The following is a 14,283-nucleotide window of genomic DNA, read 5'->3' on the forward strand; positions in this document are numbered from 1 at the left end:
TAACTATGTAGCAAAAAATAGGGGATCCTATTTGAAAATCAAGAGTTGGTGCTAATTTTGCTTTGTATATGGTCCCTTATCAAAATTTTACCTAAGTAGTTTTAAAGAAGACTTTAAATCAAGTCGGATGACACCTTTCTTTTCTTTCTAGCATGTATAATGGCTGAATAATTAAAAGTGTTTCGTTTTTTTTTTTTCTATGACTGTACATATAAAAATTGTACGTTTCCACCGATATGCAGTAAACATGAGTACGAGTAGAAATAAAAATGTTGGAAATAGTTAAATTCATTCTCAAATATTCATTTATGAATATGGTCAAATTTCGACCACTGGGTGAACACTAGTTTGGATTAATCCGTCAACCCTACGAGACGTGAGGCAAAAAGGCTCAGCCAAGGCTCTTGAAAATAAAATGTTCTGTTCTGTTGTGTACTACAATGTCATTTGTTCATTGTTGCGTTAAACCAGCGTAAGCAAAGCTCTCACTGAGTTCAATAGGTACTCGGAATTGCAAGCAAATCCTTTGCGTGACTTGTTTTCCTACGAAACAAGAGGAAAAAATTTTAAAAAAAAATTGAATTCTGAAATTTTGAATTCAAGTTATGATTTTCGCAATCTAATTCATTAATTACTACCCTGCTCACATGTTTCTAGAAACAGCTACTGTCCCTCCAAGCCTGCCCCTCCTCTTAGGCCGTTACGTGTGTACAGTTGTGTATGTGTATGTGTAGGCTTGTGTGTGTAGACCAGTGTGTATGCACGTTGGCGTGTTTGTATGTATATAAGCGTGTATGTGTATAAGCGTGCTTGTGTGTAGGACATGGACGCCACCGACCAGGAGAAGTGGATTACTCAGGACCGGAGAATTCGGGCCTGCAGAGGAAGGTGGGGTTGAAAAAGGAACCACAACGGTCAAGTTAAAACAATTAGCAATCGTGAATGCTCAAAAACGAATCGATGGGCTGTCGAGAGGATACTTTGCGATTGTTGAAGACTTAAAAAAAACAACAAAAATAATTTTTTGCGGTCTTGATAACATCTTATGGCAAATTGTTTTTTTTTTTTTTTTTTTTTTTGTTTGACACAATGCAGAATTCTACAGTTCCTAGGTGATTTTCAAAAAAAATGTTCCATAGTTTTTCATTTTTTTTTCTTTTTTGAAGGTTTTTTTTAAAATTATTATTTTGTAATGTTAGAGGAAAAATGTTGCACATCATATGACAACGACACGTAACTTTTTAACATTTGAACCAGATTTCTGGAAATAATATATGCCTCGCTCATCTGAAGAAATAAATGCGTAAAAAGTAAATAAACGAACAAATAAAGTAGTAGCCCTTTTTAAACAAAGCAGCACATATATATTTTTTAAAAAAGAAAAAAGAAAGAACAATAATAAGCTTATTAAAACTGGTGCATTATGCCAACAAAATATAATTTCATTTTCTCCTGTTGGCAAAAAGTAATTCTAAAAATGAATAAATGTATTTTCAAAATTAATTTAAAAAAACCAACTGAATGACAATTTAAAGACAAGATTTTCTCATTTAAAAAAAAAAAAAAAATATATCGTCTTCGCATATCTTTGTGTAAAAACATAAAGGACTCTAAATTTCTCCGCCAAACACTGAATACATAAATTAAACTTTTAGCATGAAATTAAAACAAATCATATCAACAATAATTATTCCAAAGTAAATACCATGGCTGCGGAGTCGGAGTCGATCTCATTTCGAGGTTAAAGAGTCAGATTCGGGAGTCAAAGGTACTTAATTCAAAGACTCAGAGTCGGAATCAAGTCATTTTCCTTTTTAAGACCAGCAAGTCGGACTTCTTTTGGGATAAAGGAGTGGAAGTTGAAGTCGAAAACTTGAAATTTCCGATGGTCGGAGTCAGTCACTTCCTTTCCATGTGTAAATTCTTGCCAAAGCTAGGGAGTGGAAGTCGGAGTCGTGGAGTTGGAGTAAGAATAATTTTTGGGCACAGGAGTTAGAGTCGTGGAGTTGGAGTAAGAATAATTTTTGGGCACAGGAGTCGGAGTCGAAGTCAACTTTCCTAAAATTGTAGGAGTAGAAGTCGACAGTTGGTCATGACGAGCTATTTCCAACAAAGTTACAGTACCTCAAAAATGACCAAACGATCAAAAAAAAAAAAAAAAAAAAAAAAAAAAATATTGCTTATTTCGAAACTAAACACTAGTCCAAACACAGGGGGAAAAGTTTCATTGATTTAGTTCAAATATTAAAAAAGTTAGGAATGGTTTTAGGTCATGCTCGCTATGTGTTCTTATGCAAAAAGAAAACTTTAAATTGATTTTTCTCGATGATCGTTTTTTTTTGTGTTTTCGTGTCCTAAGAATCCCTAAGGATTTTTTTTTCTATTAAAGATACAGCTTTAAAGTAATACTTTTTGCAATTAAGATAACATATTTAACAAAACTGTGCATTAGATAAGCATTTTATAAATTATTCAAATGTTTAGAGCATGTTATACCTTTAAAAACCAATTTTTAAAAAAAAAAATTACGATTATTTCCGTAATTAATCACAGAAAATTTTCTAGTCAACACAAAAGCAAATGAATGCACAGATTTTTAGAGATGATGATGGTGATCGTTTAGCAAAAAGATTTTTTTATATTAGTTTAAAAACAAAATAGCCTTTGGGATTTTAAAATATTGAAATTTTCCTAAATGTTTTGAATTTTTAAAAAAAGTAAGCAATATTTAAAAAGTTTAAAAAAATTATTGATTATAAAGTAAGTAAGCATGTTATGGTTTCAACAAAAAATAGAATTTACTTAAATTTAAAAAAAAAATTGCTTGGAAGTTACTGTGACCCCTTAAGTTCGGATTTTTAGTTTCGCTCTATGTGCTAATGTTGAGGGATTTGAACGGTTCAAAACTGAGCGGAAAATTGTTCAAATAAAAAATATTTTCCATACATGCTCTTCTTCAAAAAACTTTTTCCTACAAAGTTTGTTGCAAAGCAAATTCGCTTTTCAGTGCGGGATTAAGTTCCTTAAATTTTCCAGTAGGCGCTAAAGTTAAGTTTTTTTTTGTACTGTTCAAAATTGAACGAAACAGTGTTCAATTTAAAAAATTAAATATGGGAATGAGGTGTCCTCGCCGAGATCTCTCGAACAAGAAGAATTTCTTCGAATCGGACTATTCACTCAAAATTTATTTGCGGGGGACAAACAGACGAAGAGACAGACATCCCCCCCATCTTAATACCCCCACTTTCCAATTTTTAAATTTCAATAATTATTTATATGTTTTATTTGGTTTTGACTTTTTTTTCCGCGATTTTTTTAAGATGCATTAAGCCTTATTTCATGCTTTTTTCTTCTTTCTCTGACTTTTACTGGGAAAGTAGGCCAAAAAGGCAGTTATTCTGGTTCACTGTAAAAACGATTCAGAAACGTTCCTTAAAAATAATAGGCAGCTGATGTGCCCAATTTCTGCCCAGTAACATATCTCGCAAAAACCAGGAACGTTTTCCGCTAAATATCGGTAACCTTCCTGAAAAATTCTGAAATCTTCCTGTTTTAAGTCAGTCGTGTATCTGGAAATTCAGAGTAATACCAAGCGGGGATAACATTACCGTTTTGAAATTTTCTGATTTATCAAGACAGTTCCAAAAATAGTAACGCAAACATGGCCAAAGCTACAACGGAATTACAAGTAACGGTCAAGCATCTTAATTGATTGCACTTATTCTTGCAAAGCTACTTGTTCCGAAGACCTTCACTTCCTTTGGTAGTTTACTCAGTCCGGACAAGCCGTAATCGAACTGAAGCCGATACACCTTATAAAAACCCTCAGTTAACCTTTAAACTGGGAGCTAAAAATATTTTTCACATCAGAGAGAAGTCTACATTGGTGCAACTTTGTAGCAATTCAGTAAAACTTTTTGACAATGATGCTTGCTATTTCCAGGAAGTGGCTAAAACCGTTAAAATCCCGAAACGCAACACGTAAATACTCAGTAACATTTCGGATTTTTTTTTAGTGTTCAATTGTTTACAGGAATAATAGTCCGATTGGATTATGTAATTGATTCGAATGCATATTCAGATCTGTAACCGCTCATAAATTTCAATCGTTCATACTTTTCTTTTCTTTCTTTTTTTTTTTGAGCAATCACGATTGCTTATTTCTTTCATTTGACTGTTTTGATGTGCTATCATTTTTTTTCACACCAGCACCCTCTGCAGCACCACCGTCGACGGGCCGCCTCACGATGCTGCTCCTCTATCGAGTAAATTCTCCAGGTTGCGTCAATGTTCTACACGCATACTTACACGCATGCATACACGCACGTACACACACACACATACACACACACGTACACACACATACATACACCTACACATACATATACAAACACATACACTCAAACACATACAGATACCTACACATACACACACAACTACCCACACACTCATGCCTGCACACAGACACATACAGCTACACACAAACGCACATACCCCCCCCCCCCCCACGCCTACATCCACACACACACACACTCGTGATTGCAAAAAACATATAATTTGAATTCAAGATGTCAAAATTCAAATTAGGTTTTTTTTTTTTTTTTTTTTTTGGTGCTTCACCACCTACCTTTAGCATCCCCTTAATGTAATAAATGAATGAGGTTTCCTTTTTTTTTTTTTTTGAGGCTGGGGTGGGGGAGAGCTGTTCACTCTCACCTCAGCTTCGATGAGATGACATCAGTCGTCTGTTGTCTATTTCGGAGTTAGTCTGTAACAAGGGTGAACCTAAAGGCTCTTCACGACATAAACCGGCTGTCGGTATATTACACTGTGAAAAAATTTCGAAACGTTACTGAGTTACCACTTCCTGGAAATATCAAGAATCATTGTCAAAACGTTTCCTGAATTACTACAAGTTGCACGAGTACACACTTCTTACTGGTGTAAAAAATATTTTTAGCTCCCAGTTAAAAGATTAACTTTGAGTATTTATAAAGTGAATCGACTTCAAGTTACTTGTGGCATGTCCGTGTTGATTAAGCTCCCCAGGAGCAAAGAAGTATGGACTACGCTGCTTTGCAAGTGTTGCAGACGAGTAAAATTCCCGATGCTTGCTTGCAATAATGTTTATGGAACTTTTTAAATCAGGAAATGACACTACTGGCCTCAAACGGGAAGATTCTGAATTTTTCAAGAGGTTTCCGAGATAAATTCAGGAAGGTTACTGAATATTAACGGAAAATGTTCCTTGTTTTTGCAAGATATGTTACTGGAAGAAATTGGGCACATCAGCTACCCATTATTTTCCAGGAACGTTTATGAATCGTTTTTACAGTGTATGTACAAAAGTCCGAAAATTCTTTTTAACATTACGATATAGTGTTTTTCCAATTTAATTGTAAGTCAACGGCTAAAGCAAACTAAATAAAATGTAGTGTACAGTGTTTCTTAATGCTGGTGATTACGAATATGCGGTAGAAAAGGAGGTTCTCATAGAAAAATGTAAAGCTGATGCATATTTTAATGAACTCCAAAAACCAATTAAATAACAGAATCATATAAAGTAGGGAGAGAAAAAACACGCAATAGGTTTTTCCAGTGTTTATTGTCTTCGAATAAGAACAAGTTTTTCTTTTTTTTCCCCGGAATCTTCCAACTACGTAATTGTGCCAATTAGTTCGACCTTTTTGAAGTTTTAAGTCATAAGGGGGGGGGAGGGACGAAACCCTCTTTATAAAGTGATGGTTAAAAGTTCTAGGAAAGAAAGAAAGATGTCTTCCGAGATAAATTACAATTTTCTTTAAAACTACGCAAAGGACATTTTTATAAGGGACTATGTGCCCTATCTTTTACTACATAAATAAGTTCTTAAGGCTACAATCATCTGGGCTTTCAAAACGCATTGCATTCCCACGAGTAGAAAACGAGCTGATGTGTGCATCACATGACTTCCTTTTGCCCCAATTTACTGTCATTTCCCCGTTACTTGCAACTTTAATGTGATTCAATAGTTTACTCTCTAAATATCACCAACAGTGGCCAAATTGAAATCAGAAAAAAAAAATCGCCAAATTTGTCGCTAAGTTGGCAAATACAATATTTCCTTTTTTGTAAAAGGAAGTAAAAAAAGTTATCAAATACTTTTAAGGGAGTGCCACCGCATTTAAAAGATACTTTTAAGACCTAATTTTACCGATCAATGCAAGCCAGTTTACTAGGTTTCAATTTATTTTTCAAACGGAACACCGGCAGCTACTCACTATAAGACTTTAAATTTAAGTATTTATGTGACAAATTTTCAGGTTTTGTTAAAGTCACCTATTTTTGTTCAGCCTGGGGGGGGGGAGAACAGTTGTAGATTTTAAAAAAAGAAAAAAAAAAGAAACTTCAATATTCTAGCATTTTGCTTAAATATTAGTTGGAAAAAGAATTTTCTCTGCGTACCAGCGCAGAGAATCTTTCTAGAGGTGGTATAAAACTTCCTTCATGGACATAAACTACTGTATTTGGCTCTTCAATAATGTCACCGCCAAGGCCTTTGAAGGAGATGTTGACTCCTGTATCTGCGCTACTGCCTCTATAATCTGTGACTTCTTGTGAATCTAAATCAGCATGAAATCTAAAGGGCATTTTAGTACTATATTTGGATCGCTTGTATACTTTTTCACAAGAAATAGAAGCAGCTGCTCAAAGTTTGTCCGATTATTAATATTTCTGGGAGTTCAGTTCATCACTTTTTATAATGCCAACACATTTAATATACGGTTACGTTTGTTGCGTTACTAAGGCCTTTGAATCGCAAGCATGCCATTATCCTCTGACCAGGAACGTGTGACATCAAAAAGCAACTGTTGTGAAATATTGCAGTATTATTGGTGATTAACTTTTCCTGTTGACAAAGTTTCCTCTTTCTTTACATAGAAATCAATTTCCGTTGTTTCGGTTTGTGGACTCTTAATCGGAAGCAAAATTGATTTTTTTTTTTTTAAATTTATTTTAGCAAATAATAATACCTTCTTAATATGTACTCAAACTTTGTATACCAGAATAAAATCACTTCTAGATTGTATTAAATCAAAATATAAAGTGTTTCCAGATCGTGATCTTTTCTTAAATACAAATTCCGTAACTCATAACAAAATCAAATTGTCATTTCTAATATCGTAGTGGTGTTTATAATGTTGGGTTGGTTCACACTTTGAAGCCAAAAAAAAACACTATTTGCCACATATAAGGTTCTTTATTTAGTATATGGAAAAGTAGCAGAAAATTTTAAAACATTACTATTTTTTTTTTTAATTTCATTGTGAAGCAACTGCTGAAGCTACTTAAAACAAAATTTGCTAAGATGTTGATTAAAAATATCTGGTTGAAAGAGGGATTCTCATACAAAATTTTACTCTTTATGCACATTTTAATATGTCGACGACCCCCCACAGCAACAGCTAAGTAACGGAATTATGTAAGGTACATTTTTCAGAAAAAATAACACATCACACGTGTCCTTCGAACATGAAAAAAAATATTTTGTTCTTTTTTGCCCATTACTGTGCCTAATCAATATGCTTTTCACATATAGATTTTCCTTTAATGACCAGTATTTTTTTATTATTTAGCGCGTATATAAAATAAAGTAACAATCTTGAAAGTGATAATTTTTTCTTTCGGACTTGTCAATCTCATGATTGTCTCTCTTGAACGCTTCGAGGGGGACTTGGAATCAAAATCACAGCTGTTTCGTAGGAAACTATTGTTGTGGTGAGTAAAACTCCAATTTCTGACATCGATCAGCTGAATCACGGATAAGCTTCGATTGTTGAAGATTAAGCAAAAAAATTCATATTGCAATCGCATATCACATTCCAATCCCGCACCTCGGTTTAATTTTCGACATAAAAGAGATTTTTTTTCGTATCAACGTATTGCACTATATCATTCTCTTTTGGCATAATCAGGTTTGCCCACCCCACCTAAGGGCAAGGGCTCAACCCCCTAAATCACGCAAAGACCCCCCAAAAGCAAGATCCCTACCCTCCAAAATGAGAGAAATACCGCCGAACCCCCTACCTCTTAAAAGCTTCCATGGCTTAGCATGCGCCATGACCCCCCCCCCCCCAGGCAGTCACCGCTGCCATATTACTTTTACTTTTACTCACCAGTATGTTCATGACTTACAGTGCTGGTAAAAAAAAAATGCATAATCCTCGCATTCTCACAACAACGGGTACGTAATACTTACGTTTAACGTGACTCTATTATCTGGTTAAGGATTCATGTTGCGATTTTTCTAGTTTGCTTAGAGGTCATAAATAAAAATTAATAATAGCTAGCCGTTATTATTACGTTACCGTTTCTTCAAGGACGGTATTTTCTGGTTTAAACGTCCACAATTACGTATAGCGTGAGTTATTATCAGGTTAACGCTTCTCAAAAATGTCATGACGTATCTTTTTCATGTCCACACCTACGCGAAACAAATCGTTATCGCCACGCTAACATTTCTTCAAGGTGTTCTAATCTAGTAAATTTATTGTCCACATGAACGTATAACATGGCGTTATTATCACGTTAACGTTTCTTTGAAACGTTATGGCTTTTCTGATTTAACGCCCACACCTACCGTTTATTACTACGTCAACATTTCTTCAAGACGTTAAGATTTATAAGGTTTAACGTCAACACCTACGTATCCCACTTAGCATACTGAATAATTAAATGCTTCCTAGATGTTTTAAGATAGTTGTCCTAGCGTAACAACAATTTTACAATTTTTATGAAACGATTTGAAGCAGTGAGATGCAAAGAGGTGTAAGTGGACATTTACAAGTTTCGAGTAAAACGATTATAAAGATAACGTTCTAGGTAGGCTTTCATTGATTTCTTTTCCTAAATCATGTACTACCATCTCTAGCCTCAAGACAGGAAAGGGGTTCACCTACCATTTATGCTGGTTATTTCCAAATTTTTAATTTTGCCACTTACATCCCTTTGCTTCTCAATGCCTCAATTGTGCTATTGTTTGTTTTTCACGAGAAAGCACTTAGCTCCGCCTCCTCTAAAACAGAGTTCCATTTTACGCGGGGGGGATGGGTAAACATATCCACGCACTTCTAAATGAGACAACCAGACAACCTTAACTTGGGCGTGCATTTTAATGTGCAGAAAAGTCTTAGTGTCCTTCACGTCAGCTGCTTCACTTATCTGTTGCTGTTTTCGTAATTCTTACATTTTAAGACTGCTGCTTTTGCAAATGCTATGATTCAAATATACCTACCGCCGAAAACAGAGAAATAGAATCATCGGATACCACGTGACGAAGGAGGAGTCAAGTGCCTTCTCGTGGAAAACGGACAATACCTACGATACCATGCCGTCATAGTAAAGAGGTTGTTGTTCACATGTCAATAGAATAAACACTACGACAAAAATAAAGTGCCATTGGCACAAGCGAGGCGAAAGTTCTTTATTTATCTACATACAAGACAACACAAGAAATATTTACAGCAAAAACAGAGGAAATAGCACCCATGGCTCCAATGGGAATCGAACCTATAACCCCCGGCACACAAAGCGCAGCTTCTATCACAAAGCCCCGAAGGTCACTTTTTATAGGTATGCATGAAAATTAAAATACAACATTTCCCATAACGAGACATTCTAATAATGTGAAACATAAAGTCGTTAAAAGGTTAATTAAAAAACTTGATATGCATTTATTGATTTATGAGCGGGAGGATTTCCAAGGAGTAATGGCTGACGAGATAAAGTAAAAGAATTATGTAAGCTCCAGCTGCTCCAACTAGTTCATCAAAACTTCCTCCTTTCTTTAATCTTTTTAGCGCGAAGTAAATCGAACAGAATTACCGTAACGAACTTGCGCGGGGAAACTCACTTATCGATGTCGTGTGAAACGAGGCCCTACGTCACAAATCATCCGTGAAGAAGAAAAAGGAGCGGGAGAAAAAAAAAAACTTCTGACGAACGATATCAAAGTAAAGCATCAGTCAGTGAAAGTTCAGTTTTAATGATGGCAAAAGTAAAAATATCGTTTGATGTTGCTGAAATTGTTAAAATTGTGAAACAACTGCGTAGTTGTGAATTCGTTTGTTGAATATTGTTTTAAAGCGTGGTATTTTCGATTGCAGAGTGTAAACTTTAAAAATTTGTTTCTGAAAACGTGTTGAAGAAAAGAAAGGATATTACAAATGTATTTTAAAATTGACTAAGAGCACATATTAGGGGCTGTCCACAAAAGATATCACATTTTTTAAATATTTTTTAAACCCCTCCAACATTGTCACATGTAAAATCCTTTTTTTTTCAAACAGAATAGGTTTTATCTTCTAGCACTGACTAGTTGCATAAGTTTCTTCCCTTGTTCCCATTTCTCGCCACTTTTTGGTGACTCTTAGTTCGCGTCGAAAGGTCAAAACTTTAGCATTGAATAAAATAAACGTGTAATCCTGAAACATGTGTGGTTTTGAATGTTGCAATAATTGTGGTTTTTAATACTTTTACCACCTTACACGAGGGGGGAGGGACCATTTCAAACATTAATTTTACGTCAAATTGCCGATCCCAGCATGGTATTTATACACCTGTAGGAATTGCTGTATTCCTCACACCCCCTAAGGGATCATTCTGACTGCACAGGTAACCGCAGTATTTTTTCATTTCACAGCTTCTCTTTAACCAAAACTTATTTGTTTCTTTTTAATGGAATCTGTCTAGAAATAATTTTATAATGTAGCATTCATATCAGGTTTTATACTCTGAAACATACATAATACGCGAAACAAGAATAGTCTGTCGCAGTTTCAAATTACATTGCCTTACACAATCACTAATGCATCTTAATAGGAGCAACACATACAAAATTTATCATACACTAAACAATATTGATGCATATACGAAATTCATCATACAGTAAGCAATATTGATGCACTAAATGGTTTGTATTGACAGTTTATTCAACAGTTAACGGTCTTCAATTGCAGAAAAACTTCCAAGAGAGAGAAAGGTTTTCTCTCTCTCTCTCTCTCTTTTTAAGTACTAAAAACAAACTTTCTCATTAAAGTTTATTTAATTTGGCTTATTATTAATTAAAGTTCCAAATAAATAATTAAATAAAGTTCTTAATTAAAGTTCATTTGGTTTATTATCGTTTCTCCAATAGGAGGGGTTTAGCCCCTAAAACCATCCCCTAGGACGCGGCCGTGAGCGTTGAATATTCATTCACAATGTCAAAACGTGTATGTAAAAGCGTACCAATTATGAAAAATGGCTTTAGGTATAATGTGCTCTAACTTTAGTGAACATTGTAAGCAGGTTGTGCATAATAATTACTGAAAGGGTTACTAAGTATTATACTTCACGCGGAAAACAGAGTTTATCCGCAAACGCTATTGGTAATGAGTTGCTAATGCCATAGCAAAATGCGCAGTATAACTTTTTTTTTTACCGTATGCAAAAATAACATTTTTCTGGCTATTAAAATATAACGAAAATATAGAGTTTAGAGCTTTTTTCAGGTCTGAAATGTGGGAAAACTATGAAAATGATCAACCATAAAATCTATCAACTTCACACGAAAAAAGATTCACGATAGTGAAGCTGCCCATATGCAAATGCATGTATTAATGCAATGGATTAATTTCTCGTATGAGAATATCGACGCCTCATAGCAACAGTAAGATACACAATCCCAGAAATAACACTAAGATATCTTACTGTTGCTCTGAGGCGACGATATATTGTTTTACTGGTCGTAAAAATGTACGTAACTTAGCTCCCACTTAGTTTAAAGTTAATGTTTTATCCAATTTTTTTTTCTTTTTGTTGATTGAATAAAGATAATTGATAACAAAAGCTATCAAACTCTAAAGAAACATGATTTATGTTTGTTTCATTTTCCGTACATAAAGATACTGCTGACTTAATTTTCGTATGCAAATATACTGCTTTTCTGGTTGATAAAATAAAAATAAATAACTCTCACATACTGCCGTGTGCAGGTAAACGGCAGTATCTGCAGAAATGAGTTTTTGAGACATTTGAAGAAACTCGTTTTGGATTCAATACTAACAATAGGCAAATGTTGGAATTAGACGTGTTTTTCACTCCGTTGTTTCAGCGGAAACCAAATAAGCGAGCTTGTACAATAAAGATAGCCTACAATAGATGACAAAAGTGTAAAAAAATGAAATAATGAAAAATTTGCAGTTACTGCCCTTTACCTGCACACGGCAGCATAATTCAGAGTATTTTTTGTATTTGGTTTCTCTCTGCAAGTCCTATGAAAATAATTGTCCAAAAAATATATCTACATTAGTGAAATACATTTATATTTATAATGTTTAAATTTCAAGCATGTAAGAATACAACTGGTATAATTTTTCTTAAGCTAGTATCTTGGTTTTCTATTCGTAAAAATATTAAGAAATCAGCTCTCAAAAAAAAAAAAAAAAAAAAAAATCTGGATTTTCTTTTAAATCTCGGTACTCTTTTGCTAATTTTGTAAATATAATGGGCTCACAAAATCATAATGAAATATATTCACAATGGTTAACTATTTCGTATACAAGTATGTTGCAGGCTTAATTTTCGTGCGAAAGTATACTGGTTTCCTATTCATAAAATATTATGAAACTAGCTCTCACAAAAATCAGGAACATGATTCAAATCTTGGTACTCTTGGTAATCTGAGAAAGAAAATTAACCACAAAATCGATCAAATCCAAATGACGAAAAACTAAATATGGTTACAAACACCCATGGTTTACTCATAAGTTTTTACAATTTGTAATGTAAAAAATTATTGCTAATTTATTTGAAAAAACTCACCTAAAAATTCTTTTGGTTTTAAAAAAGATTTAGAATTTTTTATTAATATTTTAAATGAATTGCTTTCTTAGCTAACACTTCTGCAACTATACGTCAAAAAATTATAAAAGAACTTTGACAGAAGGAAGTTTGGCTTGATCTTCGTCCAAAAGATTCGTCTTTATAACTTAAAAGAGTGATTGCTTTCGCAAATGACGAAGGGCAGCTTCATTTTGTCATATGTCATCGTTATCAGCGCCATTTTCTTCTGTTGGAAATTGCTCGACGCCGTTTTAATGATTCTTCTCACAAGGAAAGTTAACGAACAGCTTAATGTTCACCGCCATAAAACATCATTTAGGTGACATTATTAACCAATAATGACGTAATAAGGTCGTCTCTTACTTATCTGTAAATTAGTCAAAACACTGGTTTACGACTAATGATTAATTTATTCATGAAGTAATATGGACCGATTTTTCTCATTCTAGCTGAAGACTTATTCATCATGCTAGCAAAGTATGTACTTCGACTTGTTAAGGACTTTTAAGGATCCTTAAAGTTAAGGACTTTAAGTTCTTTAAATGATCCAATTTTGAGCAAATTGGAGCTCTTTCCAAAGGGAATTTAGAATAACTTAAAATCTTGAATAACATAAAAAAAAGAAAAATACTTTTTTTTCATTAAAAAGTATAGTTTCGTCATTTAGAAAATTGTATCGTTATAAAAGTCGAACTAGCTCTTAGCAGCAATATTTCGTTATTGCAGCCGAGAGTGTAAAAAAAATCTGAACCGTTGCAGATAAGTGTTTGATAACAACGTATCGGGTTCTCAATAATTTCCTGTGAAAATAAAGTATATTTGTCAAAAAGTTTTCTGGATTACGTCAAATTGTACGAATACAGATTTCTCACCGCGGTGAAAAATAACTTTTAGTTACCAGTTTAAAGGTTAAAAGAGCGGTTTTGTAAAATAAATCGCATTCAGTTCGGCTAAGCTATCGGTGGAAGTAAAATGCTAGTCTCTGGTTTACATAGTTTTGCGATGCTTGGTACAGTCATAGAAAAAAAAAAAACGAAACACTTTTAATTATTCAGCCATTATACATGCTAGGTAGGAAAGAAAGGTGTCATCCGACTTGGTTTAAAGTCTTCTTTAAAACTACGTAGGTAAAATTTTGATAAGGGACCATATACAAAGCAAAATGAGCACCAACTCTTGATTTTCGAATGGGAACCCCTAATTTTTGCTACATAATTATGTTTAGACCGCAAAATACAGCCAGGGTACGAAATTTCACTGCATTCCGTGCAGTAGAACAGGAGTTATTAACGAAAAACGTTTTTGGGACCGTCACCACATTGAAAACGCTTCTTTCAAGGTCACGGCTTAAACGGAATGTAAGCACTTAAAAAATCGAGATTATCCAGCTCAATTCATGATTTTTTGAAGTTCTCTTTT

The sequence above is a fragment of the Uloborus diversus genome, chromosome 8 (assembly GCF_026930045.1).
Source record: "Uloborus diversus isolate 005 chromosome 8, Udiv.v.3.1, whole genome shotgun sequence".
Classification (NCBI taxonomy): Eukaryota; Metazoa; Arthropoda; class Arachnida; order Araneae; family Uloboridae; genus Uloborus; species Uloborus diversus.